Below are 27,600 nucleotides of genomic sequence, written 5' to 3' on the forward strand. Positions count from 1 at the left end.
CATCTGGAATATGGCGTCCAGTTTTGGGCCCCCCACTACAGAAAGGATGTGGACAAATTGGAGAGAGTCTAGCGGAGGTCAGCTAAAATGATTAGGGGGCTGGGGCACATGACTTATGAGGAGAGGCTGAGGGAACTGGGCTTATTTAGTCTTCAGAAGAGAAGAGTGAGGGGGGATTTGATAGCAGCCTTCAACTACCTGAAGGGGAGGTCCAAAGAGGATGAAGCTAGATTGTTTTCAGTGGTGGCAGAACAAGGAGCAATGGTCTCAAGTTGCAGTGGGGAAGGTCTAGGTTGGATATTAGGAAACACTATTTCACTAGGAGGGTAGTGAAACACTGGAATGGGTTATCTAGGGAAGTGGTGGAAGCTCCATCCTTAGAGGTTTTTAAGGCCCAGCTTGACAGAGCCCTGGCTGGGATGCTTTAGTTGGGGTCGGTCCTGCTTTGAGCAGGGATGTTGGACTAGATGACCTCCTGAGTCTCTTCCAACCTTAATCTTCTATGATTCTAAGTGTGCACACACACACAAGCAATTTAATAAGTACAGTGGCTGTATGCTGATGTAAATTAAGTTGACACAATTTTGTAGTGTAGACATGGCCTTCGCGTGGGCTAGTTTAAAGCAGTTCTATGACCTGGAGAATTTTGCTTATGTATATAAAACTTGAAATACACTTATGTCTGGGAAAATGTTATGGAAAGATAAAGTTATAGCTGACTTGTAAGATTAGCAGAGTCCTACATCTGGTAGCTATGTTCACTGGGCTAACTGCTATATTGATTTACACCTTGTCCAACCCCACAGACAACAACAACAATTTACTTCCCAATGGGTTTGTACAGATATAACACTGCAGATTTTTGCCTACTTTGTGGGGGGCATCCTCCCTTGAGACTGAAACCTAGACCATAAGAATTTGTAGACAATTTATCTCTCAGGGTCTTTGTCAATGGCAAAACTGCCATTCACTTTAATGGGAGCAGGAATTCTATGAACTCAGAAAGGGTCTTTCCTCTGTACTAAGCTTGTCTCCACTGGAAGGCACTCTTTGCATGTTACAGAGTATGTTATATCATTCATCCCTCCCTCTTTTTTAATTGCTTTAGAGTTATTTCACAATGTGATTTAGGGTTACTTACCAGACTCTAACAGAGAGCAGATCTTGCAAATTCTTACCCCTTCTGATGCAAGTCTACGGAACTAACAGAGGTCCTGTGTTGGCAAAACATGCATATTCAGAAAATGTTGCCAAATGGGGGCCCAAATGTCACACATCACCTTCATATTGGTGCACATACAAAATTCATTCCGCACAGGGGTGGGAAAAGTTAGAGGGACACTGATCAGGCCCCCACTGTACAAACACAGAACAAAAAAGATTGTGCCTGCCTCAAAGATCTGACAATCTGAGTATAAGAGACAACCAGTAGTTACAGACAGGAGGGTACAAGGAGACAATCTTTTGCTTGGATTACACTAATAGGAACCTCTAACAATCAACATTTTTCTTTTAAAAGATGAGGCTAAGGGCTGGTCTACACTGGGCGGGGGGATCGATCTAAGATACGCAACTTCAGCTACGAGAATAGCATAGCTGAAGTCGAAGTATCTTAGATTGATTTACCTCTCGTCCTCACGGCGTGGGATCGACATCCGCGGCTCCCCCTGTCAACTCCACTACCGCCATTCGCGCTGGTGGAGTTCCGGAGTCGACGGGAGCGCATTCGGGGATCGATATATCGTGTCTAGATGAGATGCGATATGTCGATCCCTGAGAAATCGATTGCTACCCGACGGCGGGTAGTCTAGACGTACCCTAACACAAATAATTACACAGACAATGTTCTCTTTAGTTCTTGTAAACACAATAGGGTTGGGGGATTGGTTTTTTAGGGTCATTATTATTATTTTAGATTTAGTAATTTTCTTTATCTTAGCCTTCAGATCATAATTGAGTTCTGGCTGAAAGCTTCATCTAGCCAAGATAATAGAGTAAAGGGAATGTTCTTATAATATTAAATATTCCCATCCCTTCAGTGATCCTTGTAGTTCTTCCTTGAAATTAATATTTTGAATGAAATTTCTCTTTTTTGAGAGAGAGATGGGCAATTAAGAATTTGAAAATCTTGTAATGCAGCTGTCAGCAGGATTTCACACTTTTAGATAAAAAGATTCAAAAATATTTTAAATTAAGAAAAAATATTAATTAGGCCTTGATATCATAAACATTTATGCATATATATTACTTTATGCATGTGTCAAGGGGGCTACTCAGTTAAGCATGTCCCTAAGCATTTGCAGAATTGGAGCCTTAGTGAAGGGATGTTTTAAATCCAGGATAAAAAAAACACTGAGATCATTTACAAGTTTTGGTTCAAAATATTATTCTGGATATTTTAAAAAATAAACAAATCCTGAATCAGCGAATAGCTTCACTTATTATAGATAACTGTTAGGTGCAGTCTAAAGGGTAGATCTAGGAGCAATGACATGAACTTGAGCAAAGGAAAATTCAGGCTTGATACAGGAATGCATTTCCAAACAGAATAATTGTATTAGACTGTGTCCAATCTTCCAAGAGATGTGGTAGAAGCCTCATGGTCTAGGACATTTAGAACTGGACTGTAGAGAATACTTAAGAATACACCATTGAACCAATTCTGTACTGGCTAGGGGAATTGACTAGCTGAGCTTTCAGGTATTTTTCCACTTCCAATTTATGAGATTCTATGAAAATGCTATTGTGGTAGGTGTACTACAAACACAGAACAAAAAGACACTCCCTGCCCCCCAAGGAGTTTAAAATCTAAGTAAAAGACAAGGGAGAAGAAATGGATACAGACAGGGATGCACAAGGAAATAATGAGACAATATTGGTGATAGGTAATGGTCTCAGCACACCAGTAGCCTAGCTAGTCAAGTTTTTATAGGCATACTGGCAAAGCAGAGTTTTGAGTGAGGATTTGAAGTTGGATTATGAGGTTTCTTTGCAGCTGTTTCTGGGAAGTGCCTCCCCAGCAAAACAGGCAGCATGGTAGAAAGAACCCAGGTGCTTTTTAAAAACTTAAGTTTTCATCAACCCCCGTTTTTTTTTTAAATATGATATGACTAAACAGCATAATTAATACATGCAATGATAATGAGCACATTGTGCATGCTTAGGGCCCAGTTTGGAGATGGTCTGGGAGTGGAAAGTCTGTTGACTTCTGTGGAAGTTCCCGGCCCAAAGGGCTTGCAGAATAGGGTCCAGTACTGTGCAGTGTGTGTTCCTACCCTGAGTAGGCGCAAGGACCCTTTCAATACTGGGAAGCCAAGGTGTGCATATTTGAGATCCTCTTTCCCCTCCCCTTTTAATTCCCCTGAAAAATAATAAGCGCTACATTTAAAGATCAAACCCCTCTGATCCCCGCCCGGCATGTCCCCATGTACTGCACAGTTCAGACCCGTAGCGCCCGCTGCCCCCAGCTTGACACTATCTGTGGGTTTCGTGGGGGACACGCGTGACTGGGGGGGGGGGTCTGGCGGCTGCATCCCCTGCCCATGGCATGTCACAGCAGAGAGTACGGGCGATGCTAGCCCAAGCCCCTGGGTTAGGGAGTCCCCGGCCCGGGGAGCGCCTGGCTCGGGGGAGGCAGCTCCCCGGAGGGAGCTGGGAGCCGGGGAAAGCCTGTGGCGCCTGCAGGGCCAGGGCTCCGCCAGCCGGCTCCAGCCCCACGGCCCTTTGTGCTGAGAGTCCGGCTGGCCGGGAGGGCCGGGGCCCGCGATCAGCCCCGTGTCCCCGCCCGCGGCTGCCTGGCTGCGGCGCTCGGCGCTGCTGGGCGAGGTCAGGGAAAGTCCATGTGAGGAGCCGCTGGAATCACTTCCTGCCGCGGAGCCGGGCAGCCGCCGCTAGGCCCGAGGGAGCCGCCGCGCGTCCATGGGGCAGCGAGCCCCGCAGGTAACCGCCCGCCCCCTGCCCCTGCCGGGAGCCCTGGCGGGGACACGCGCCCCCTGCCCCGGGCTTCGCTCCCCTCAACCCCCCGCCAGCCTACCCCCAGTCACCCCCGCGCCAACCTACCCTCGAACCCCGGGCTTCGCTCCTCAACCCCCGCCAGCCTACCCCAGTCACCCCGCGCCCCCGCGCCACCCTACCCCTCACCCCCGGGCTTCGCTCCCCTCAACCCCCCGCCAGCCTACCCCCAGTCACCCCCCGCGCCAACCTACCCCCTCGAACCCCCGGGCTTCGCTCCCCTCAACCCCCCGCCAGCCTACCCCCAGTCACCCCGCGCCCCCCGCGCGCCACCCCTCCCCCGCGCCCCCCCGGGCTTCGCTCCCCTCAACCCCCCGCCACCCTACCCCCAGTCACCCCGCGCCCCCCGCGCGCCACCCTACGCCCTCGGCCCCCCCGGGCTTCGCTCCCCTCAACCCCGCCAGCCTACCCCAGTCACCCCGCGCCCCGCCACCCTACCCCTCGCCCCCGGGCTTCGCTCCCGCAACCCCCGCCAGCCTACCCCAGTCACCCCGCGCCCCCGCCCCTACCCCTCGGCCCCCGGGCTTCGCTCCCCTCAACCCCAGAGTCCCCGCCAACCTACCCCCAGTCACCCCGCGCCCCCCGCGCCCCCTACCCCTCGGCCCCCGGGCCGCTTCCCTCAACCCCCGCCAGCCTACCCCCAGTCACCGCCCCGCGCCAACCTACCCCTCACCCCCGGCCGCTCCTCAACCCCGCCAACCTACCCCAGTCACCCCGCGCGCCACCCTACCCCTCGCCCCCGGGCTTCACTCCCCTCAACCCCGAGTCCCCTCCGCCAGCCTACCCCAGTCACCCTGCCCCCGCGCCAACCTACCCCTCGCCCCCAGGCTTCGCTCCTCAACCCCGAGTCCCCACGCCCGTGCTAACCTACCCCAGTCACCTCGCTCCCCCGCGCCTACCCCCTCGCCCCGGGCTTCACTCCCCTCAACCCCGAGTCCCCACGCCAACCTACCTCCAGTCACCCCTCCCCGCCAACCTACCCCTCGCCCCCGGCTTCGCTCCCCTCAACCCCGAGTCCCCCGCCAGCCTACCCCCAGTCACCTCGCCCCAGTGTCAGCCCGCTCCCCTAACCCCCATCACCTCCTGCCGCCCCAACCTACCGTCCTTTGCCCCGGACTTTGCTCCTCTCTAGCCTCCTCGCCTCTGCCCCGCCCCAACCTACCCCCAGTCACCCCTTGCCCCCGGGCTTCCGCTCCCCTAACCCCCGTCACCCTCCTGTCCCGCCCCAACTACCCCCTCGCCTCCCGGGTGTCGCTCCCTCTACCTCTCCGCCCCAACCTACCCCAGTTACCCCTCGCCCCACCGGGCTTCTCTTCCTCTAACCCCTGTCACCCACCCCAGCCTACCCTCCTCCCCACTGGGCTTCACTTCTCCCCTAACCCCATCACCTACTCCCTCTCCCTCCCGGCTTTGGCTCCCCCTAACCCCACATCACTCACCTCTACCCCCAAGTCCCCCTGCTCCCGAGTCACCCCTCGCCTCCTGGGGTTTGCTCCCTACCCCCGCATCAATCCCCAGCCTACCCTCCTCACCCCAACAGGCTTCGCTCCCCTAGCCCCCATCACCCCTGCCCCACCCCAATGTGCCCCCGTGACGCTCCCCTCCCCCGAGTCAACCCCTGCCCCCACCCCAACCTGCCCCTAGTCATCCCCTCACCCCCGGGCTTTTCTCCCCTCCCCTGAGTCACCCCATCCCCTGCCCTAGCCTACCCCCAGTCACCCCTTGCCCCCTGGGGTTCACTCCCCCTAACGCCTCTGAGTCACCCCCCCGCCCCAACCTACCTCCAGTCATCCCCTTGCCCCCCTGAGTTTCGCTCCCCCTAACTCCCCCTAAGTCACCCCCTTGCCCCACCAGGTGTCACTCCCTGCCCCCAACACCCCCTCCGCCCCAACCTACACTCCTTGCCCCACCGGGTGTTGCTCCCCTCCCCCGAGTCACCCCTGTCTCCCGCCCCAAGCTACCCCAGTCACCCCTCGCCCCTGGGTGTCACCTCCCCACCCCACCCCGTCACCCCTCGCCCATGCAAGTGTTTGCTTCCCTCTCCCCAACTCCTCCCTCCCCACTGTATCCCCAGTCACCCCTTTGCCCCATCGATGTTTGCTCCCCTACCCCCGAGTCATCCTTCCCCCAGTGCTTGCCCCAACCTCCCCATCATCCTTCTCCCCAACCTACCCCCTAGTCAGCCCGCTCACCCCACTGGTGTTTGCCCCCACTTCCCTCTGAGTCATCCTTCCCCAGGGCTTGCCCAGCCTATCCCTCCTCCTCTAGGCCCATCTCCCTGGGTCTTGCTCCCCACGAGTCACCCCCACCCCTATGGCTAGGCCCACTTCCCAGGAACTCGCCCCAACCTCCCCATCATCCCCCTTGCCCCACCGGTGTTCACCCCTCCTACTCCCCCTCCCCAGTGCTTGTCCCAACCTACCCCTGAGTCATCCCCTCCCCTTCTCCCCAACCTACCCCCTCAGTCACCCTGCTTGCCCTCCACTGTTCACTCCATCCTACTCCCCCATGGAGTCATCCTCCCCTGGGGTCACCCCCCCATGTCACCCCCATCCCTAGGGTCCCATCCTCCCCTGGGGCTCTTGCACCCCATCCTGCTTCGCCCCACCAGTGTTTACTCCCCCTCCCCTGGGGCTTGCCCCCCCAGCCACCCCCACCCTTAGGGCTAGGGCCACCTCCCCGGGGCTCGCACCCCATCCTACACCCCCCCCCGAGTCACCCCCTTGCCTGGGGTTGCCCTTCATCCTCTCCCCTAAGGAATCAGCCCCTTTTTCCTCAAGGGAGACTTGTCCCCTAGCCTGTTAGTTGCAGGAACTACCCACCCCTAATTTACACCTGCCCCCAGAGAGTTTGTGTGTCATATTCCTACCACTGTTAAAGGGAGACTTGGTTCCTCTATCCTCCCCCCTAAGAGGGCAGCCTTCCCACACCTATTCCCTGGTTCTTCTCTCTCTAAAGGGGACTAACCCCCCCAGCCTGGTGCTCTCTTCCTAACCTACATCCCAGAGGGGATTCTCCCACAGAGGCTCAGTCCCCACCTACCCTGCTCCCAATCCACAGCAGACTCATCATGAACCCCCCTCCCCCCCCAATCATCCAGAGGATTTGCCTCTTCCCTCTCTGATGATCTCTCCCACTCACAGGGGCCTCACCCCTGCTTGTCCCCCAGCATGGGGATCACACCCTTCTCATTCTGCCCCTTCTAACAGAGAGCTTGCCCCACCCACCCCTCTTTTGCACCAGAGGGTCCCCCCCCCACCTCCTATGCTACCTCCGGGGGGGGGGGAGGGGGGAAGAAGAGCTCCCTCCCAAACGGGACTCAACCCCAACATATTCAGTCCACTCACAGGGGAATTGGCCCCACCGATTGCATGAGAGTGCAGTCCTTTAACAGCAGACTAACCCCTACCTGTCCCCACACAGTCACTTCTACCAGTCACCCCCGAGGGATTAAACACCTTGCCCCTCCAGCTGGGACAATAACCCTTCTATTTCCTTACCTCTCCCCCCAACATGGGGGTAGCGCTTGCCTAGGCCCTCTCACCTTCCATCCATGGGGCTCAGTCCCAACCCACTCCCTCCTATGGCTGTCACCCCTTACTCCTCCTCATCCAATGGAGTCACCTGCCCATACACAGCGGAGTCATCCCAATATCCTCATTCCAGGGGACTTGTCCCAATTCTCCTGACACCCTGTCTTATTGGAGTCCCCCCCCCCACCATTCCCTCTGATCTCATTGGACTTGCCTTTGTCCTAACCCTAGGAATTTACCCTCCACACCCTTTACCCGGAAAATGCCTCTCCTGTCATCTCCCAAACTCTACCCCTGAAAAGCCACTCTCCAGTACTACAGCTGAGGCACCCCGGCATGCTCGAATCCTCTCACTTTGCAGGGGATTTCTGCCCACCTCTGTCTCCCATCTGTCCTTCCCAGGGGAATAAAGCCAGTCCCGAATCCCCATCTTCTCCCACATCCTCCCTGGGGAATCCCTCCTGCCCAAGAAACAGCACAGAGACTTTTTTTTCTTCACCCTGTCCATTGGGAGTGATTTTTTTTTCTCTTCACACCACATTCCTCTTCTCTAGGGGTATTGTCTTCTCCTTCCTTCCGCCCTGCCCTCAAAAGAACTGATAGTCCTCTGGTGCATTTGATAAAAGGATTGTGTCCAGTTGTACATAGTAATTCATTGTTCTGTACAATGCCCAGCACTCTACTAATGTTTAACAAATAGTTACGAGAGATATTTTAATCCACTCTGTAATATGGGGGAAACCTATCCTGGACTTTGTCTCTCAACCTCCCCAAAAAATTCCTTTGAGGTTTTACTGCTGTTTCCTGATGCTGGCAGGTCCTGCTTTTAATACAGTTAGTTTATTGAGTCAATAAAATATAAAACAGTCTTCTGCCCCATGTCGCTAATTCAGTGAGCAATCAGTAAACAGGTTTTTCTTTCCCATTTTTTAAAAAATATAGTAAATACAATAGATTTTAACCCTGATACTGAAGGAACAGGCACAGTAAATATTATAACAAACCCCTTAGCCTTTCATGGAGTCAGGGACACAAACATACATTAATTACTTCAAATAACATGATGAGCTGTGCTGTCTTTTTCTTAATGTCAAATTGCAGTTATTGGAGATCTAGATAAGGAAGTGTTTTGTGTAACAAGGGGTAAAGCATCCATTAGTGTAAGAATGTGATATTTATTTTTTCTTTTCTTTTGTTTGCTTGGGGGGGGGGGGAGAGTTACTTTCCAAAGCACACCTCCTCTCCTAGTATTGGAGCTTTTCTAGAAAAGATGCTGAATCTTCTGGTAGAATTTGATTAGATCCTATGGTCTTTCCAAATCCTATTCACCTAGCAAAATGGATTTGAGAAATAGGTTATAATTAGAAACACGTTAATGAAGTGGCTGCAGTGCTTAGTTGATTTTAATTTCTAAGTGTTTGTATAGATGTTTGCACTCTTTCTTGGTACTGGAGGATTGTATGGCCTGAAGGAAAGGGATTTAAAAAAAAACACCCAAATGCATAGTTTATGAATAATGGTATAACATTTTTGCAAAGGATGCTATCATTCAAATGACTGTAGTTGTGGGGTTTTTGGGGGTGTGCGGAGCAGACATGTATTATAATATTCCAGTATTATGTTATGCTATCTCACGTGTTCAGCAAGACGCAGGATGTTAAGCAGCTTGTTGATGTATAAGTGTGGAAAAAATAGTGGTACTTTATTGGGTTGGGATTTTTTTTGGATAAGTGCCTTTCCGAATGCTGGTGTGTTATGGTACATACTGCAGTAGGCAGCGTGTTGTAGTTAAAGTACATTTGCCCTGTTCAAGGACTTCTCCAAACGTCATCACTGCTATAGGAAAATAAAATGATAGCAGTACATTCTGTACTTCAGTATGTGAGACTCACCCATATGTATTAACAGGAAAAGTACAGGAACGCTTAAAATGAAGTCTCCATTACACACTGCTTCATTAATTTGAATATTTACTTGTGTGTTTCCTCCTTTCAAAGGGCATTTGTGAGATTGTGAGTAGCTTGATGCACTTCATGCTTGCCAAGTGTTTGTCTTGTGTCCTGAGTAATTGATAAGCTGGCACGCTGTTTTACCTTTTCAAACTAAAATATTAAACAGTAGTAGAAGTTGAAATCGGTAAACAAAACTGAATTATTGCTGTCCTCTTGGTTGCATGTTGGCTTCTAGAAGTTAATATTCCAGTGCATGAAGAGTGGGTTTCTGGAATCATGTATCTAATGTGATTCTTGAAATAATCTAGTCATACTTCATACAAAGCATTAGGATCCTGATGCTGTGAGATGCTGAGCACCCTCCAGGCCTATTAGATTTCAGTAAGAGCGAACAATGCTCAGCACTATCCAGAAGCAGTGCTAAAATGTATGTATGAGTATAGTTAAAATGAAGCAAAAATACAAGCCCATTCAGCTGCTGAATATCTACTTTTAAATAGCTTTAAACAGACTAAGGCTAAACCTTTTGCCTTTTACTTGAATATATGTTGTTAGCCAAGCCTAAGACAGTCAGCACATATCCTCAAGCTATGAACAGTAGAGGTAATAATAGCTCAACCTCTAGTGAGAGGCAAATACAAGATAATTAGGGACCTTGCCCTTATTTTCCTGGGAATAAATGTCATTCCATGGTCCACTGAAGATTTCATGCCATTGTGTAAAAACAACAAATAGTCTCACAATTGAGGTTTTATACGGGGTTATGTGAAAGAGGGGTGGTGGAATTGGAATGCCCAAGGGAAAGAATGAACTTATGGGAGTTGAAATCTTTCTTCCTTGCAAATTTTAGCAATTTTTTAATGTAATACATTTTCTGTAATGAAATGTGAATTTTTTTCTTTAGTTAAAAAATAGACAAAAGGGCATAGAACAGTATTAAAGGGACATTCAGGTTAAATATAGAATATATATTTCAGGTAATCATAATTTTACAAAACAAATTTAATTATCCTAGTTAATAAAACACTGTGGATTCTAAAATCTCACTTAATTTTGCACCATTAATGTTTATGCTTTGAACTTCTCTTAAATTGGACCGTTGCAATAAACAAACAACTGACCCAGTCTATAGGAAGTTTAGTCTTCTGGTTCTCCTGCACGTACACAATACTACAGTGTTTATTTTGCAAACACTGTAGAGGAGCACTGAAAACCAAACAAAAACATTTCCATTAGAATTTAAAGAAGAAAATGCCAGACATAGACATTTCTATTAATTGTACCTTTTGAGAAACACTGTTTCTGTAAGACTTAAATTGGTGGCATAAATTCACTTGATGGCAGCTTTTTAATGGATCTTGAATTGTGATGTATTAGAATATATAGTATCTGAAATGTAAGATCTTGATGTGGATAAGAGATGGGTGAAAACTTCCAGTACTGGAGTCCAATTTAAAGTTATCTTAATAATTTTGTTCATGGAGTTTAAGCCCAGTTGTTCCAGCTTCCCAAAGTTTGATCTTGGAAGAAGCCTTTCTATGATCGTGTTGCTTATTATTAGCTACACTAATTCTCTCTCTCTCTGTTTTTAAGGGTATAGAAGACATGTAAGATAAAACCATATTTAGCATGTTGACAACATGTGTGTATAAAAGTACTCCTGCAAGTGATGGTGACCAATTCACACTTGCATGTTTTTCAGGCTATGACAACGTCTTTCTGCAAAATGAAAGCAACTTCATGCCACTATTTAATAATAAATCTGATCTGTCTGGATTTTCCTTACCCTGGGAATCTTTTAGGTTTCCGACAGATTTCAGTTTATATGAAATGGTGCCATTAGCACCAACTTCACGTCGGGCTCTAATTCTGTAAACTTTGTCAGCCCAAAGATGTGAAGAGCACTGTTACTGCATTAATTGGCCTTTCATGTGGACTCTAATCATGGATGTTTAAACTGGTTTGGAGAAGATAAGAATGCTCCTTCCCTCTGAATCTTTGTCCATTTCTAGGCCTGGACTCAAAACAAACCTCTCTGTAAACTTCAGATTTTAGCCACAGGTTTCAGTTAGGATCAGGCAGCAAAGTGCCAAGAGACAAGATGCTGTTTCGTGGTATATCCAGTTGGTTTTCTGAGAAGTGCCAGAAAGAGCACAAGAGCACTTGTTCAACTCAGCGTTGTACCCCCGAAGAAATCTGGGTTAGCTTCAGAGAAACGTCCACACTTGTGTATGCTTATTCCAATCAGATTGCAAACCCTCATTGTGTGGAATGGAAATATTTATTTTAGACCATCTTCTTATAAAGTGTGATTTCCCTGCCAGGTCTCCTGGACGGTTTCTGCTCTGCTGTGTACGTCTGCAGATATGTACTTTATTTGAAAGCTGGCTTTATTGACACAATAGTACTTAAATTGGTACATGGCTCTCTGACACAATAGGCTGGTGTGTTGCTAAGTATTGTTTGGAGTCATTGGATTGTGGATAAACTTAGGAAAGCAATCTTACAAAATGATGATGTGACTTTACCATTGGCTATCTCCCTACAGTGCTTATGTTTAAAAATACACAGGCCTGACAAAATTAGGTTAGAATGGAGATTCAGCCATAACTTTGAATTTTTCCAGATTTTGAATTTAAGCTGAGGCAACCTGTTAGCAGTAGCTTTCTGTGAAAACAGAGGGGGTTTAGTGAGGTAGAAAGGAATAATAGCTTCAGAGAGCTCTAGTGATTATATAAGTCACAAACCACTTCAAGGGATAGTTAAACTGTTTAACATTTTAGATTGATTTGACAAAACTCATGCAGACGTTGAAGAAAATGGAAAGTTAAAGGCACGTCATTTCTTCTACCCAAACACTGATATCTTTATTATTTATTGTTTCTTTTGATTATTTAAGCTTTCTATAACACCTGATGGCCAGGGAAAGTGCTGTGCATTGCAGTTGTTCAGTTCCTTAGGGCTTGTCTACACTTACATTCTATAGCACTCTAACTTGCAGGCTCGGGGGGGGGGGGGGCGGTGAAAAATCACTGCCCTGAGCGCAGCAAGTCTGAGCGCTTTAAAGCGCTAGTGTAGACAGACTCCCAGCTCTGGGAGCTAATCTCCTCGTGGAGGTGGATTACCAGGAGCGCTGGGAGAGCTCTCTCCCAGTGCTCACACGGGACCACACTTGCACTTCAAAGCGCTGCCGTGGGAGCGTTTCCGTGGCAGTGCTTTGAAGTTTCCATTGTAGACATACCCTAAATCTCTGCTGGTGTCTATGATGCCAGCAGAGCAACTCTTGTGAATTGCAGCCTTACAGTCACTCAGGGGCCATCTCTTCTGCATTGCTTAGGTTAGTTCTGTGAAGTCTTAGCAGTTCAGTTAACCTTTGCTCTTTTATCAGAGCTTCACTAACTAGGTTTGATGGAAACACCTAAAGTTTTTTTTTTCTCAAGCACATTGAGAAATAGGTTAACCATGCTAAAGAGGGCGAGGCTCTTCATTTTCTTTCTACCTGACTTTATTTGCAAAGTGACAGGAATTTTGACAACCTTGTGTCTTTTTTAGCAAATCAAGTGTCATGCCACATTTGCCTGTGGATGAGATCATTTGCAAAATATGTTTCCCAGCTTGCTTCAGGCATAAATCATTGTCAACTGTAATTGCTCATTTGCTGGGAACTGTGATTCGTTAGCAAGTTTTAAGTTCAACTTGTTTAAAAAAAAAATTAAGCAAATGTTTGAAGGCAGAGATTTTAAAAATATTAAATCGTGCACTGTATTTATCCACACCTGCTGTTTTTAACTTGTTAAATGACATGATCTTACAGAGGGGTAAAGAATCATGCCAAGACTTCAGGTGTGAGGTATTGCACTCATTTTGTCATGTGATTTCTCTTAAATGGGGACAGAGGTAATAAAATTCCTACTACTCAGCCAGATCATGTGACATAGATCAGTGCACAAAGGGAACTCTCTGAGCTTGGGTCTCCCCCTTCCTTATGGAGGGAGACTGTGGGCATGTCTACACATACATGCTGCAGCGATGCAGCTGCACTGCATCTGGTGAAGACGCTCTGTGATGACGGGAAAGAACTCTTCCGTCGGCGTAATAAAACCACCTCCACAGGCGGCAGTAGGTGTGCTTCTCCCTCCATCATAGCACTGTCCACACTGGCGCTTATGTCAGTGTAACTTATGTCACTCGGGGTGGTTTATTCACACCCTTGAGCAACATAAATTATGCCTACATAAGCTGTAGTATAGACATAGCCTCAGCCACCTCTGCGATATCAAGCCCTTCTTCACCCTCCCCCATCACTGCAGACTGGGTGGAGGTTTTTTCCCAGAATACAGGGTCTCTGTGAAGGGAAGAGTGGAAACTTGAAGGCCTGATGTGAGGAGTGGAGGAAGGGCTGTGTGGGAAGTGGGGGAGCGTTCACATTTTCTCCCCCAACCCCTCATAGGCCAGGAGGAGTCATCATGATCATATAGTGTGACCTGCACATTGCAGGTCACAGAACCTCACTCACCCACTCCTGTAATAGATCCATAACCTCTGGCTCAGTTACTGAAGTCCTCAGATCTTGATTTAAAAATGTCAAGTTACAAAGAATCCACCATTTACTCTCGTTCGGACCAGCAAGTGACTCATGTCCCACGCTTCAGAGGAAGGCGAAAAACCCCAGGGTCTCTGCCAATCTGACCTGGGGGGAAATTCTTTCCTGACCACAAATACTAGACCCTGAGCTCTCCAGTTTCATGGAAATTAGGAAAGATAATGCAGCCTAGAACTGTTATCTTTTCCATGTGGCTTACCTATTTGGGGGGTTCTAGGGTCAGGGCGGGCAGAGAGCAGGCACTGGCAATGTGTCTGCAAAGGAGTTACACTGCTTGGGGATGCTTGGGGTAGGATATGGTATGGAAGTACAGGACCTCTATGTCAAAGGCCCTGGCTTCCCATATATCTCTGGAGTTCTGCCAGGGAAATTCCCCCAGTACCACACTGCTGCCTCACATGGTTTTCACCATAGGGGATATGATTTGGGACAGTGATTGGCTGCCAGTGACTCTGATTCATGGGAGGAAACAAGTTTTTTGGTACACTTACTGAGACTTAAAATATCTTGCAACCTTATTGAAATACTGTGTCGGTAATAGTACTTGGCATGTATTTTGTGCTTTCCATGTTCAGAGTACTGTCCAAAGAAATAATCATTTTCGTAATCCTCTAAATGGTCTGGAAATTCTACTTTTTGGAAACTTTCACGCAAAGTAAATTTTTATGTTTCCCTTCCTAACCAGACAAAAATGTTTCCGTGCATTTTTTCCCCAGGTTTGTGAGGATCATTGACACCAGTCCAGGAGTCACAAGCAACCGTATAATAACAAACCAGTATGCAGGCTCAATAAATTAACACACTTTTCAGCAGCAAGAGAGGCTGATTTTAAACTTCCAAGCAATAATTATAAAATCTACATTTAAACAAAAGTAACTTGACACTTTTTTCTTTTCTGAAATGACTTCAAAATATTTTTAAAAAGTTTCTCGTTGTGTATCTTTTCAAAATCTTTCCAGCTTTAAGGGGTGTTTAAAAGCATTAACTGGAAAAGGAGGGAGTTCATGGTAACATTGGGAGTCTACTGACTTCTGCTTTAGTGGCACAGTTCCCAAATACTGCCAGTTTGCTTTGGAAGTTAGTGCCAGGAGTTAAGGGCAGCAGAATGTAGGGGGAGGGGGTGACTCCATCAAAGTGACCATATATAGTCATTGGGATGAGATTAAATACTTTACCTCACAGTGACATCCTAACAGCAATAAAGCCAATATAGGGACCTATTAATCATTTGTAAAAACAGCAAAAAATTCACCTCACTTTATGGCAACTAATTTGTAGCAATCAGAGCTCTTTGAGGATTCTATTGATTTAGGGAGAGGAGCCAGATGTTTTCCATCCTTGGGAGTCTGGAGGCAAAAATTCATCAGCAAACTGAAGAATAGCATGTGCAAAGAATTGTAAGTTAAATATGACAGAGCCTGTGCTCTTTCAAGATAGTAGGTTTGAACACTTGTATGGAAAGGGGTCGTGTCGTCCAGCGCCAGCAATTATTTCTTTCCATAAATGCTTTAACACCACAATATTTATTAGAGAGACATGTGGCAGCCTAAAGCTACGTACTTTGTGTGTGGATATGTGTTTCGCATGCCAGTTCCCTATGCCACAGGATACTATAGTTATGTGATGCACTAGAAAAAACAGAGTTAGGCTGGAAAATATAACCGCTTGTAGAGGTGTCAAGAAGAACATACTGTAGTGTTAATGTAACAATGCCAAAGTTATGGTGGGGATAGCATTTCTCTTCTGAGTTCCTGTCCCTGCAAGGTGCTGAGCCCCATATTCAAATTATGATATGACAGATACAGTACCACCCAGGTGCATTAATACATTATTGGAATTACAGAAATTTCTGTTTGAAAGACAACAGCTGTGTGCTTGAAAGACTTGGTGGGTTATGTTGGTTTGATAATGCTTAACGTCACTTGTTTTTGAAAGCTAGACATAACTAGGTTTGGCAAGTAGTTGGATTAAATACCTCCAAGGGAAAAAGGTCTATGAAGCATTGTGTGCCAGCCTGCTGTTTACAGGGCGCGGCTAGTCATTTTAGGGAGAGAACGAGCAGATTCTCCTTTCTGTCGGATGCAGAGGTTTGTGGTTCAGTTCATTGATGGAATGGAATCCTCACAAATAAGGATAATCCTTCATTAGATGTTTGCTTACTTGGAAACCTTTCTGTATTTTACACTGAGCACATCAAGCTTTGCAACCTATATTTATTCCTGTATACCTGTTTTTATTATAGTTATGGTTGAGAGGGCACTTTTATTGAAAACCTGTATTTTCACAGCTTATACACAATTATCGTTTGTGCTGAAATTTCGCATGCTGATTCTCATCCTAGATGACTTTTGTTCTGAGGACTGGACATTCAGGTAAAGATGCATCTCTGCAAATGTTGTGCCATTTCTGATGCTCCAGTGTAGCTCCATTTTCACTATCAAACATTGGTATAAATACCTGTTCCTGCTCTACTCTACTTTATCATCCAACCTTGGTTGTACAATGGAAAAAAGACCTAAGTGTGTGTGACTTTTATCTTTACATACTTATATGCTCATACAACAGGGAGAAATACTAAATTTACTGAAAAGCATAATGTAATAGACAAGAAGAATAGAACTCTCCTCCTAAGATGCTGCTCTGTAAATAAATTAAACTGTACAGTGCAATGTTTTAACTGTCCCTTTTTTAAACTTTAGGTGTACATGTTCTGTTGTCTTATAATGAACAATCTTATTGTAGTGTGTCTGTGAAAGGGACAGACTTAAAGTTGCAACCTTAACTTTGTTTTCATGGAAGAGTCAAGAAATTCAATCTCTACTTTAATGCAACATTAACATAGTTTTCAACATTTAATTCATTTCCCATTACAGCACTAAGTTCCTTCTGTTAAATTTTGCATGTTGATTTTTTGTTGTCAGCAGTTTTTTTATTCTGTGTTTCTTTTCTTTTCTCATTTAAAACCATTAGTGTGAAAGAAGATTAAAAAGATATACATTACAATTAAAATGTTAATGAAATCTGCATTGTACTACTTTTGAAACCGTGTAGACATTAATCTTTGTTGGTCTTGTGTATGTTAACTTTGGTGATTTTTATTCTATACTGACCCCTGCTGAGAAAGTTGTTCTATAATTGGATTTTTTTTTTAAAAAGAGCAAAGCTCTTAAGAAAGTAGTTGAGTGTATTACTTTGGCTTTCTATATTGCTTTCCATAGAAGGTAAACAAAGAGAAAACAGCGTCATAGCCAGTTATGTTACTAAAAAAAATATTTTGGAGGGCTGTCTTCTATTTCTGTCCCTTAACTCTTCCTCAGCTCAGTGTTTTTCATTCTCTCCTTATGAATATAAGCTGTACCCACTACTTTACCAAGTTTGCTTTTGATGAATGGGGCTATTATGACTTCTTCCCTAACTTCTGATTAAGAGACAAAGCTTTGACTTTTGTTTTAATTCAGATTTTAAAAAAGAACAGAATAATCATGTTTTGAAATGTAGCAGAGGGAAGGAAAAACCTTGAAAATGTTGTATAGCTTGAGATAATACGTTAAATTTTGTTTACTAATTACTTGAGCCTGATAGACACTGCTCACCAGCAACTCCTGTTAATCGCAATTGGGGATGCAGATGCCAGGTGCTTCTTGGGCAAGGCCTACGTATCCCACCAGTAAGTGTACAGCTCTTTCGGGGAGAGAGTGGTGTTCTGTGGCTAGAACAGAGGACTTGAAGTCAGAATCCTGGGGTTCTGTTCTTGTCTCTGTTGTTGACTCTCTGACAGGACATGGATCACTACTCCTGTTCTTCGATTTACCCAAGTGTAAAATGAGAATAGTAATATGGGGTATTGCATATTGTTTGTAAACTGTTTTAAGGTCTATGTGGGATGGTTATAATAGAATGGCAAAGAATTATTTGCAGTAATTACCTCATCTTTTCCTCCAAAATAGTGAAGAGTTTCAGTGTTTCTTGAGGTTTTACAAGAGCCGTGTTAAGTGATTATTAGGGTTTCTTCAGAGTACACAGTATTTGGAATGGAGCCATCGTTTTTCCTGTTCTCCAGAATAGACTAAGGAGTACGATTGACTAATGTACAGGCTGCATGATGAATCGAACCACAGAACTTCTTGACTTACCAGACAGTTCCTAGGAATCTTGCCATGTCCTTTTCAGTATTGCAGACTGTACTTGTTCAGTTTAACATTATCAAGCCTCTCGATCATCCAGAACACTCTATTGTTTAGTCCCAAATTTAAACATATTAAATTCTTAGAAGTTCTTTTCTGAAGTTTTGTTTTATATAATTAAGTCTTGAGTCATCTACACCTACTATAGGATATGAGAGAAAGTAGTAAATACAGATCCTTTGCTAAAGAACTGAACTGTCATTCTCAGCATCAGGACAGAGTATTGAATTGATAGGACGGGTGTGCGGGTGAATAAACTACAGAGTCAAAGGATGAATATATCCTGATGAGGGAGCTGGATTATTGCAGAGTAAAATGGAACACTCAGCCCCGTTACCATTTATGCTGCAAACATGAGTAAAACATCCTAAAATGAAATCTGCAAACTCCAAAAGAGGAGAACTGGTTATCTCCCATCTGCTTTGGGTGAAGCAGCAGAATCTCCCCCACTGTGTCTTCACAAACTTGTTTTGCCGTGGAAATAAATCTGCATTGAAGACTTTAAGGTTGTGTATGTTACTGTGTAATCCTCCAAATTAGGTGAGCAGCCATCTTGGACTTGCATGAGGCCTGTGACATCTTCAGGCCTTCTGAAGAAAACGTCAGTGATTTCTTGGAGGAGCGATCATGTCTTACTCATGTGTTGTAATGCAATGACCACATTGTTGGCATTTAATCCCCAGTGCATTTCATTTGTTCGGTATGAAGTATTGGCGAGTTTGGGCAATCAGGTCTCTTTGCTGGAGTCCAAAACCAGCTCTTCAGATATAATACTTAGACATTTTTTAATCTGAAAAAGGGGGTAGAGAATTCATTCATGTTAATTGGTCTCAAGTGCCAAATAGAAAGCGTGGGGAATTTGCCTAGCAATCTGTAATTTAAGGATTATGGGTATAAAAGAGAATTTGGGATGTGGATAGGGTGACTAGATGTTCTGATTTTATAGGGACAGTCCCGATATTTGGCGCTTTTTCTTAAATAGGCTCCTATTACTGCCCCCCACCCCCATCCTGATTTTTTCACACTTGCTGTCTGGTCACTCTAGATATGGATCTTGAGGCTGCTTGTAGTTCTTGAATGTTTGAGACCTTAATGGAATAAGGGAAGTTGTTCACTTCATACCCACTAACAACAAGAGTGCAAAAAGGGGTAAGGAACAGGTATAGTTATTTGTTACATGTTCTGCCTCAAGAGTACAAAATATAATATGAAAAGCAACAGGAATTGCAAGCAGAGTTTTGATACCAGAAATTCTCAGTTTGCATTGTGCCCAGGCTATGTAGCTCAGCTGTTTAATTTTAGTTTTACCTTTGTGAGTGGCCAAAAATGTTTATCGGGGTTTGAAATTGGCTTATGCCTGTAGTACCTGCTAAGGTTCTGGGGGAATGGTTGATGGTCAAGTGAATTTATTTCCCTGACTGATTCTGAAGATGATACAGGCAGGCTCTGAGGACACTTGATTTCAAGAGTGTGTATTGGAATTGTATCATTTTAAATTCTGCAGAATACAGTCTTCGTAGTAAATTGAGTCTGAGGTCATTATACTGTACATACAGTTAGAAATATATTTGTCCTCCTTTGTTAATAGAAGTATGTGATTTTATGTGTGGGTTAGTCTGAGGTAAGATTTAGCTCTTGATGTCTTTCCGAGTGTTTATTTAGATTTTTACTCTTGACCAGAGAAGGTTAGTTCATTTTTAAACGACGGGTTATGGTTATTAAATCTTAGTCTCACATTATGCACTGAACATGAGAATGTATTAGATTCCTGTTTGTGTGGGTTGACAGATATACTTGGTCTATACCCACATCTGAATGGGATGTTATCCTGTATATTTGGTTAAAGAGCATCCTTCTAGAACTCCTTCTTTTTAGGTTAAGTTCCTAGCCTAATGAGATACATAACCATGATGTTGGTAAGAAGTGTTGAGGTCTTTTTTGCCTGGATAAGATACACCTAACCCTTACAAAGAGGTTTGTGAAGCTGTTTGCGGTCAGAGAGGATTTTTTTTTTCCTGCACACGTTGTTTGTAGTATTCATTTGCACATGAGAACAGGTTCATTCAGTCGGAGGAAGGTGGTGGTGGTTGTGCAGTTTTAATTTCTTGTGCTCTGGAAATGGTTTTATGATCAATTATTGGTATCTGGTCACATTGTCCACTTTTACTAAAATGGTTTATTACACACGGAGAAATCTAAGGGACAGTGGTGAGCTAAAACAACCTGGCAGATAGCAAGTGAAGTGGGTCTAGATTCTGCCTCGCTTTTTCGGTTGAGTAGCAGCATGATTTAGGAGCAGTCCCATTTAGATCAGCGGCAAGGTACTACTCAACATGAGCAGGGATGGAAGAATCTGGGCCTTAGTTGGTATGGCCTTGTATTAGAACTTAATACAATGATCTTCCTTTAATTTATACAGTACATCAGAAGCTCTTGTGAAATCTAATGTGCAGTAGCATCAACACAGGAAAAAGCTCTGCCTTCTGTGAAGCCAGACTGTTGCAGTATAATTTGTTTTGTAAGATTTTGAAAGCCAGTGTTGCAATATGTAACAGTAGAATAGTGGGAAGATGGTCAGGTGGTTCTTAGGGCTTCAACAGACAGATTTCATGTCTGTGTGTTTTTGCAACACCTTTCTATAAAGGGAAACATAATTTAAAATATGATTACTTAGTGTTGTAACAGTCTTCTCAAACGTTTTTACATTATGCAGAGATCATTATCAGAGGCTGATATTAACTTGCAAAGAATATTATGCAAATCATTCTCCTGTTCTTCTAAAAAGAAATTTCCTTCATAATGCAAAGCGTGACACAAAAAATGTGCAGAAGCTTTTGGCAAAATTACATTTAGAAGATGTAACAGTTTTTCTGCTTACTAGCACAATCCATTTGTGCCTTTCTACTGGATTTTTTCAACCCCAGATGATAAAGTATGAATTTTAAAATAGCGGGGATTGGGATATCGCACCTCTTGGAGCTGGTAATGGACAGGAATTTTTTCCTTTCTAAGTGGTTGTTCGGTATCCAGCCCAAGTAGGTTCTGACCCAAAGTTGTTGTCATTTAATGCAGTGGTGGGCAGGCCACATGCGGCCCGCCAGGGTGATCCGCTAATGGGCTGCAAGACAGTTTGTTTACATTGACCATCCACAGGTACGGCCGCCCGCAGCTCCCAGTGGCCACGGTTCACCGTTCCCAGCCCATGGGAGCTGCGGGAAGTGGCACGGGCCGCAGGAACATGCTGGCCACTGCTTCCCGCAGCTCCCATTGGCTGGGAACAGCGAACTGCGGCCACTAGGGGCTGCGGGCAGCCAGGCCTACGGACAGTCAATGTAAACAAACTGTCTCATGGCCCGCCAGTGGATTACCCTGACGGCCTGCATGCGGGCTGCAGATTTCCCACCACTGATTTAATGGCTGTTCATTGCTCTCTGAAATGATTGGACGGTTTCGGTCCCGTTCCTAATGGACAGGTGCCTGTATCACACCACTACCATTAGAGCATGTAGCTTTTTTTGTTAATGGTAAAACGTACTAGTACTATAAAATTAACACATTATTAGTAGCCAATATTATTGTTATAAATGTAGCCAGTTTAAACTACTCTAAAGGCTGAGGGGTTGGTACAGTTTTAGTAGATCCCGCTCTTAAGCCCTAATACTGCCTTGAACTTTTCACAGTCACAAGGGGGTTCATGCACAGAACTTGTTCCAGGATTGGGATTTGGGTTGCTTATGTTCATTTCTCAAAGCATCAGCACATTTTAGATGAAATCCTGGCCTCATTGAAGTCAATGGGAGTTTTTCTGTTGATTTCAGTGGAGTCAGGTTTTCACACCTTATATTTTACTATAAATTAGCATTGTTTAGAGTTACTCCCTTTCATGGTATATGAACAAGAGTCTTTACTAAAATGAAAGCAGAGGATCATTTTAGGAACCAGACACAGAGTTTGCCCAAACAATAGATTAATGGCTGATTAAAACAGACTCTTTTTTTCACAAACACTATGAACTACTTAAATAACTAAAATCTCTATAGGCTCGTGATTTACAGTGGAGATTAAGAAGATATTTTCACTGTAAGACCCAATTTTTCAGGCACTTAAAACTAGCTTTTGGACTGAAATTTCACAGGCCATTTCTCAACACATAAGTGACTGAGAAAGATCAGTAAAATTCTGATTGATCATTGAAGTACCATGCCATGAAAAAAATGAGTGTTTTTTCACCTGCCAAGAAACTTTTCACATGATTTTTGTGTGTATGGCTAGATAACTCGATGTTTTAAAATCAAACTAACTTAAATAAATAGCCTGGAAATAACAACATTCATCAAGCATCTTCAGCTGAATGTTCGGACATTGACGGCGCTAGCTCTAGCTGCAAAAGTTTTTCTTGTTGTTAATGGATGAATACTAAACCTGGTTTATTTTCTGCTTTAATATACAAAGAAATAGGCAGATACATCTGCATTTGTATGTTTAAAAGAAGCTCTCATTGAGAGAGCATCTGGATTGTCTGAGGGACATTCTGTATGAACCACAGAGCTTGGCTGGATATGTGCACTTATGCCTTTTGCCCACATGAAATACATATTTTGGTAGCACAGAAGAGAACTTTAATACCCTAAAAGTGGCCCCAGGGTGTGGATGTGATGTGATAATTATACTAGTGAGTGATTACAACAATTGGCTCTAACAATTGGCTCTGCCTCATGCTTCCTATGGCCTGCCTTGGGCATCTCATGATAACAAATGCACCCCTTGTAATGCATCGCTGATTGAATATTTAGATATACAGTGGGGCCTACATAATTAATTACTGTGAAAGAAATAAATCCAGTTTAAAAAAACCTTTGTGTCGCAGAATGAATTAAGGTAGTGAGATGTTTTAACCTAAATACAGTGGCAGAGAGGAATTTTTTATCTTCTGGGTTTGTGTGTTTCATAAATGTTTCCTTTTATAGACTTTAAAGGAACACTGTTAAGTATATTTTAAGAGCTGAACTTTAATTCTCTCGTGGCACGCTCATTGAAATGTTACATATACATTCCATTTTCAATATGACAAACTATAAATCTCCCCTCTTTCTCTGCTTCCAGTCACACATTCGACTCTGCGTTTGTTTACTTCTGTAACACTGATAAACAATCCTGGATATGACCGGCAGCCATACCATCAACTGCTTTTACCTTTCCAGATCATAACTTAAGCGAGGAAGTGGTGTTCATGAGACTTTAGATGGTGCGCTTTCCTCTGAATCAGTACTGAACCAGTGCAAAATCACTGTGCAAAGATGTGTGGTATGGTTGGAATTGCTGTGTCTCAGCTAATACATACAAACTGAGGACCTGACTGTTACATATCCCTTTGCATTTAGTTTTAAAGTATTCGGTGTTAACCTTGCTTTCCTGGGTAACTTCTCACTTAGGCAGATGATTTCTGCCTTCCTAAATTTCCTGTGCATTTTCAGTTGGATACAAAAGTCTCCTTTACTTTTCATAAGCTGTTGCTGTACTTTGGCAGTGTGCCATTAAACAGCTGCTTGTGCTGCACCCCAGAGGTAGTTACATTTCTTTTCTGGGTACTATGATCCCTGCATGTTCCTTCTAACTGTGCTGAAGCACCAGATCACAGAATGCTGTTCCTGCATACAGTAACAGTATTTCTAATTTTCAAATGACATTCATTTAAAATAAAAGTTATTCAGAATACTAGATTATAACAGATTCAGACATTCAATTTTGACCTAAAATACTGAACTTTTTTCACTTTTAGGACAATCTGAAAACGTGCCACGGTCCTTCACCTGTATGAGGAAAAAGTGACTGCTCAGTTGGTTGCATAGTGAGACATCACATTCTTTTTAGACTAAATAATGTCGTCATATTATCAAATGGGGATGAGGGAGAAGCAAAACGCTCACCAAACCACCCTTGGTAGCCAAGGAAGATGTTTCAAAATTCTTTAAAAATACAGGTGGTATTTCCTAGACTCCAAATTACAGTTTTTATAGGTGAGGCAAATATCTGTACCCAAGTCTGCAACATATAGAAATAAAGTTTAACTTACAGTATTTTTGAGAAGGGCACTTGCAGTATTAATCATCAAACTCTCTCCCTTTGTTTTTCCCTATTTATGCTCCCCTGTTACCCAGTTTGCCAGCACGCAGGCTAATAATGAGCTTAGTAGCCACACATACTTTGCTGCAGGGAAAATCGTCCCACACCTGAGAAAACACGCTTCCAAGGAGGGGTTGTTACTATGCATCCGAAGGCCAGGCGATCCACAACAAAATATTTTGTTTGTGGATGCAAGGTGCTTTAATGGTAAATATCTCAACTTGACCCACAACAAAACTGAAGTGTAGACAAGCCTTGGCTGCTATACTGTTGATTATAAATCCCTACCACACCTGCATTACAACTGCACATTTTAGATGCAGTGCTATGTATCATACATCTAAAAAACTGAGGAGAAAAAAAAATTCCTTTTGTGCGGGGAGGCAGGAAAAGTATTTTCCTGACTAACAGAGTCCAAATCTCAATTGTTCATGCAGATTCTGAGCAGGATAAATAATTATTCCAGGCCAGTTTAATTTGTGAGTATGTGTAATAAAAGGTGTCTTGGAAATGAATTATAATAATGTTTAGCACAGGTTATTCTATAATGAATTGCAGTACGATGCTTCTAGAAGAATGTAATTACTTTAGTAATTTTGGAGTACTTTTTCCCCTGCCTTTTGGAGTTCTCCTTTTTGGTCAGATAAATCAAGAAAAAAAAATATATTTCACCATTGAAGTCAATGTGTTATTTTTAGTTGTATGAAAATTGCAGTTAAATTAACAGGACGACTGCCATAGGTTCCACTATGAATGACTGTGACATGGAAATATGGGTCTTTGCACAAATTCAGGGAAATTCTGCAGTGGTACCCCGACCCCACCCTGTGAGCTGTTCTTCAACTGGTCTTCTAATGGGAGTCACACATTCTACTCCCTTGCTCTGAATCTAATGGACAGTATATACCACTTTGTTTCTAAACAGCACAGAAAAGTAGTTAGGAGTTCATAAATCTTTACTTAAGAAACTAATCTCCAAATGGACAATTAAAGTTCAGCCCAAAGAAGGTATTAAAACCTCGAAGAATTTCCTACGACTTATAGAAAATAAAGTTTCAAGAAAAAAATGATCTCATGTCTGGCATAGTGGGGATATTTTGTTTAGTATAAAATGTCTTCATTTCTTTTTCAAAGAATTAGATGAAACCCTTGGTTGTGGGTTTTTTAATATTTATTCTTTAAGTTATTCTTGAAGCATTAGAAAATAATTGAGTAAAATAAAATCCACAAGGTTTAAAATTACCTCTAGCTTAATGTTTTATTTAAAAGCTTTTCTAACTGACATTGTGTTTAATGAATTAGGTCACACAGCTCTGAAGAGTGTTTTTTTTTTTTCTTCTCTTTACATTTAAATTTGGGACTGCTTTCCTCAGCCTTCGAAATTCAGACGTTGCTCTCGTGAACCATTGTACAGCATTACCGTCTCCATTTGCTTTGTCACTCCTTGTCTCCCGAGCTCAGAGAATCTCACTCTAATTATTCTAAATCACACTAGTGCAAATGAATATCCATGTTTGGAGGATTGAGACTGTGTTGTCATGGCAATCGCTGTAAGGTCATGAGAAACTCATTGATATTGTTCACTGCCTCTCTCAGGAGACTTCTGATACACTTGCAAAACTATGAATTTTGGTGTTTTGTGTAACTACTTTCAAGTAGTTTTGAGATAATTCTGCTCCAATGATTCTTTGATAAATAACATGCTTATCTCTTGAAATAATTTATGTCAAAATCAGTTCTAGTATCTGGGAATGCTCTTATAGCAGTGTCCCCAAAACAATTGCCATGTTTCAACAATCAGGTGTCCAGTTGTGTCTACTCAAGATTATGCAAATTGTGCTCTTTACTTCTTGGTAACTGAAGGGTCTACAAGTTCAGGTGAAATTAATTTTTGACTGGATATCGTATGTCATGTGCTGACTTGTGATCTTTGTTTGAAAAGTAGAACTGGCCAGAGGTTGATACAAGTAAATGTTTTAGACTTTGTATATTAGATGACCTTTTTTTTCCGAAGGTGGGCTGTTTATACATCACAAATACTACTGATTGTAACAGTTTGGTAAATGTTGGTATATTGTTGGCCTATAGGCCAGCTCTGTTTACTGTGGATTGTAAAAAGAATACACTGTGCTTTGGTTTGGTTGGGAGAGGCCTTGTTTAGGCACTTTGTTTTTTTTATGCAACTTTTTTAATGACACCAATCTATATATACCACTTTTTCATTAACTGCTTTTTGCCCAGTTTAAAAGAGCTTTAAAGGTGCTCCATGAACAGTAAGCTTTAAAATGACCTTTTAAAAAAAATTAGGTAGATAATGTGAGTGGGTGTTTGTAAAGGACTTTACTGGACTAGAGGTCCAATCCTGAATGTACTATGATTATCAGACCACTGTTGTTTTTAAATTACTTATAATTAAGCTGCTGGCAAATGCAAGGAAACTAAAGGCTAAAACTCCATGAGTTCACTCCCCTGACCCGAAGTTTACAATATTCCTAGATACCATTTGGAAATTCTTGAATTCCCAAACACAATAAGGTGAATTAAGGTTAAAGTTTCAGCTTTGAATCCCAATTTCCTCATTTTTGTGCCTTTAAGACACCTTCAAAGTTTGTTTGCATAAGAAATGACACTGTTGAATAATGTTGCCATTATAGGCTAATGCAAACAAGATTTTAGACAACATTAAGTACATTTTATTATCCTGGACTCCAATCATGCAGATGCTTCATACAGTTTTAACATGATGCCTCAGTGTAATAGTGGAGCTATTTAAACTTTTTTAATTGTGAAAGCTCAAAGTACAGAAATAAGTGGCAAGACAATTAAAAAATCCCTCACAATCAGTGGTTAGAGATCGTCCTTCTCGTTGAAATCAGAGGGTGGTGAAGCCACAAAATGTTTGATATTGAATCATGTCCCAATAATAGAGCTAAAAGAGAAGAAAAATAGATGGAAGCAAAGAACAAGCAGGAATGCTGAACCAGGGTAAAAAGGAGGTTCTGGAGAAGTGTGTACCAGTCTCCAAATCTGGGTGGACTTTATTAGTATAGTAAGAAAGGCTAGAGTTCAAAATTTCTCCCATTTCAAAATTCATTTTAAAATATTTTTTTTAAAAATTGGTTGAGTCCAAGAAGATATTCAAAACAGGTTTACATTTTTATATACTCCACTAGTTATAAATCTATGCAAACTTT

The 27,600-nt window shown here is 43.4% G+C and overlaps 1 protein-coding gene across 1 annotated transcript in view; it reads left to right on the forward strand.

Moving 5' to 3' along the window:
* Positions 1-3,826: 3,826 nt before the first annotated feature.
* The window catches only part of NACC2 (NACC family member 2), an 84,207-nt gene continuing 60,433 nt past the window's right edge, over positions 3,827-27,600 (forward strand). Inside the window, exon 1 of the mRNA XM_039506684.1 lies at positions 3,827-3,939. The gene's annotated coding sequence lies outside the window, so the exon portion shown is untranslated. The remainder of the gene's footprint in view (positions 3,940-27,600) is intronic.

Source organism: Mauremys reevesii, linkage group 19 (assembly GCF_016161935.1).
Source record: "Mauremys reevesii isolate NIE-2019 linkage group 19, ASM1616193v1, whole genome shotgun sequence".
NCBI classification, from domain to species: Eukaryota; Metazoa; Chordata; order Testudines; family Geoemydidae; genus Mauremys; species Mauremys reevesii.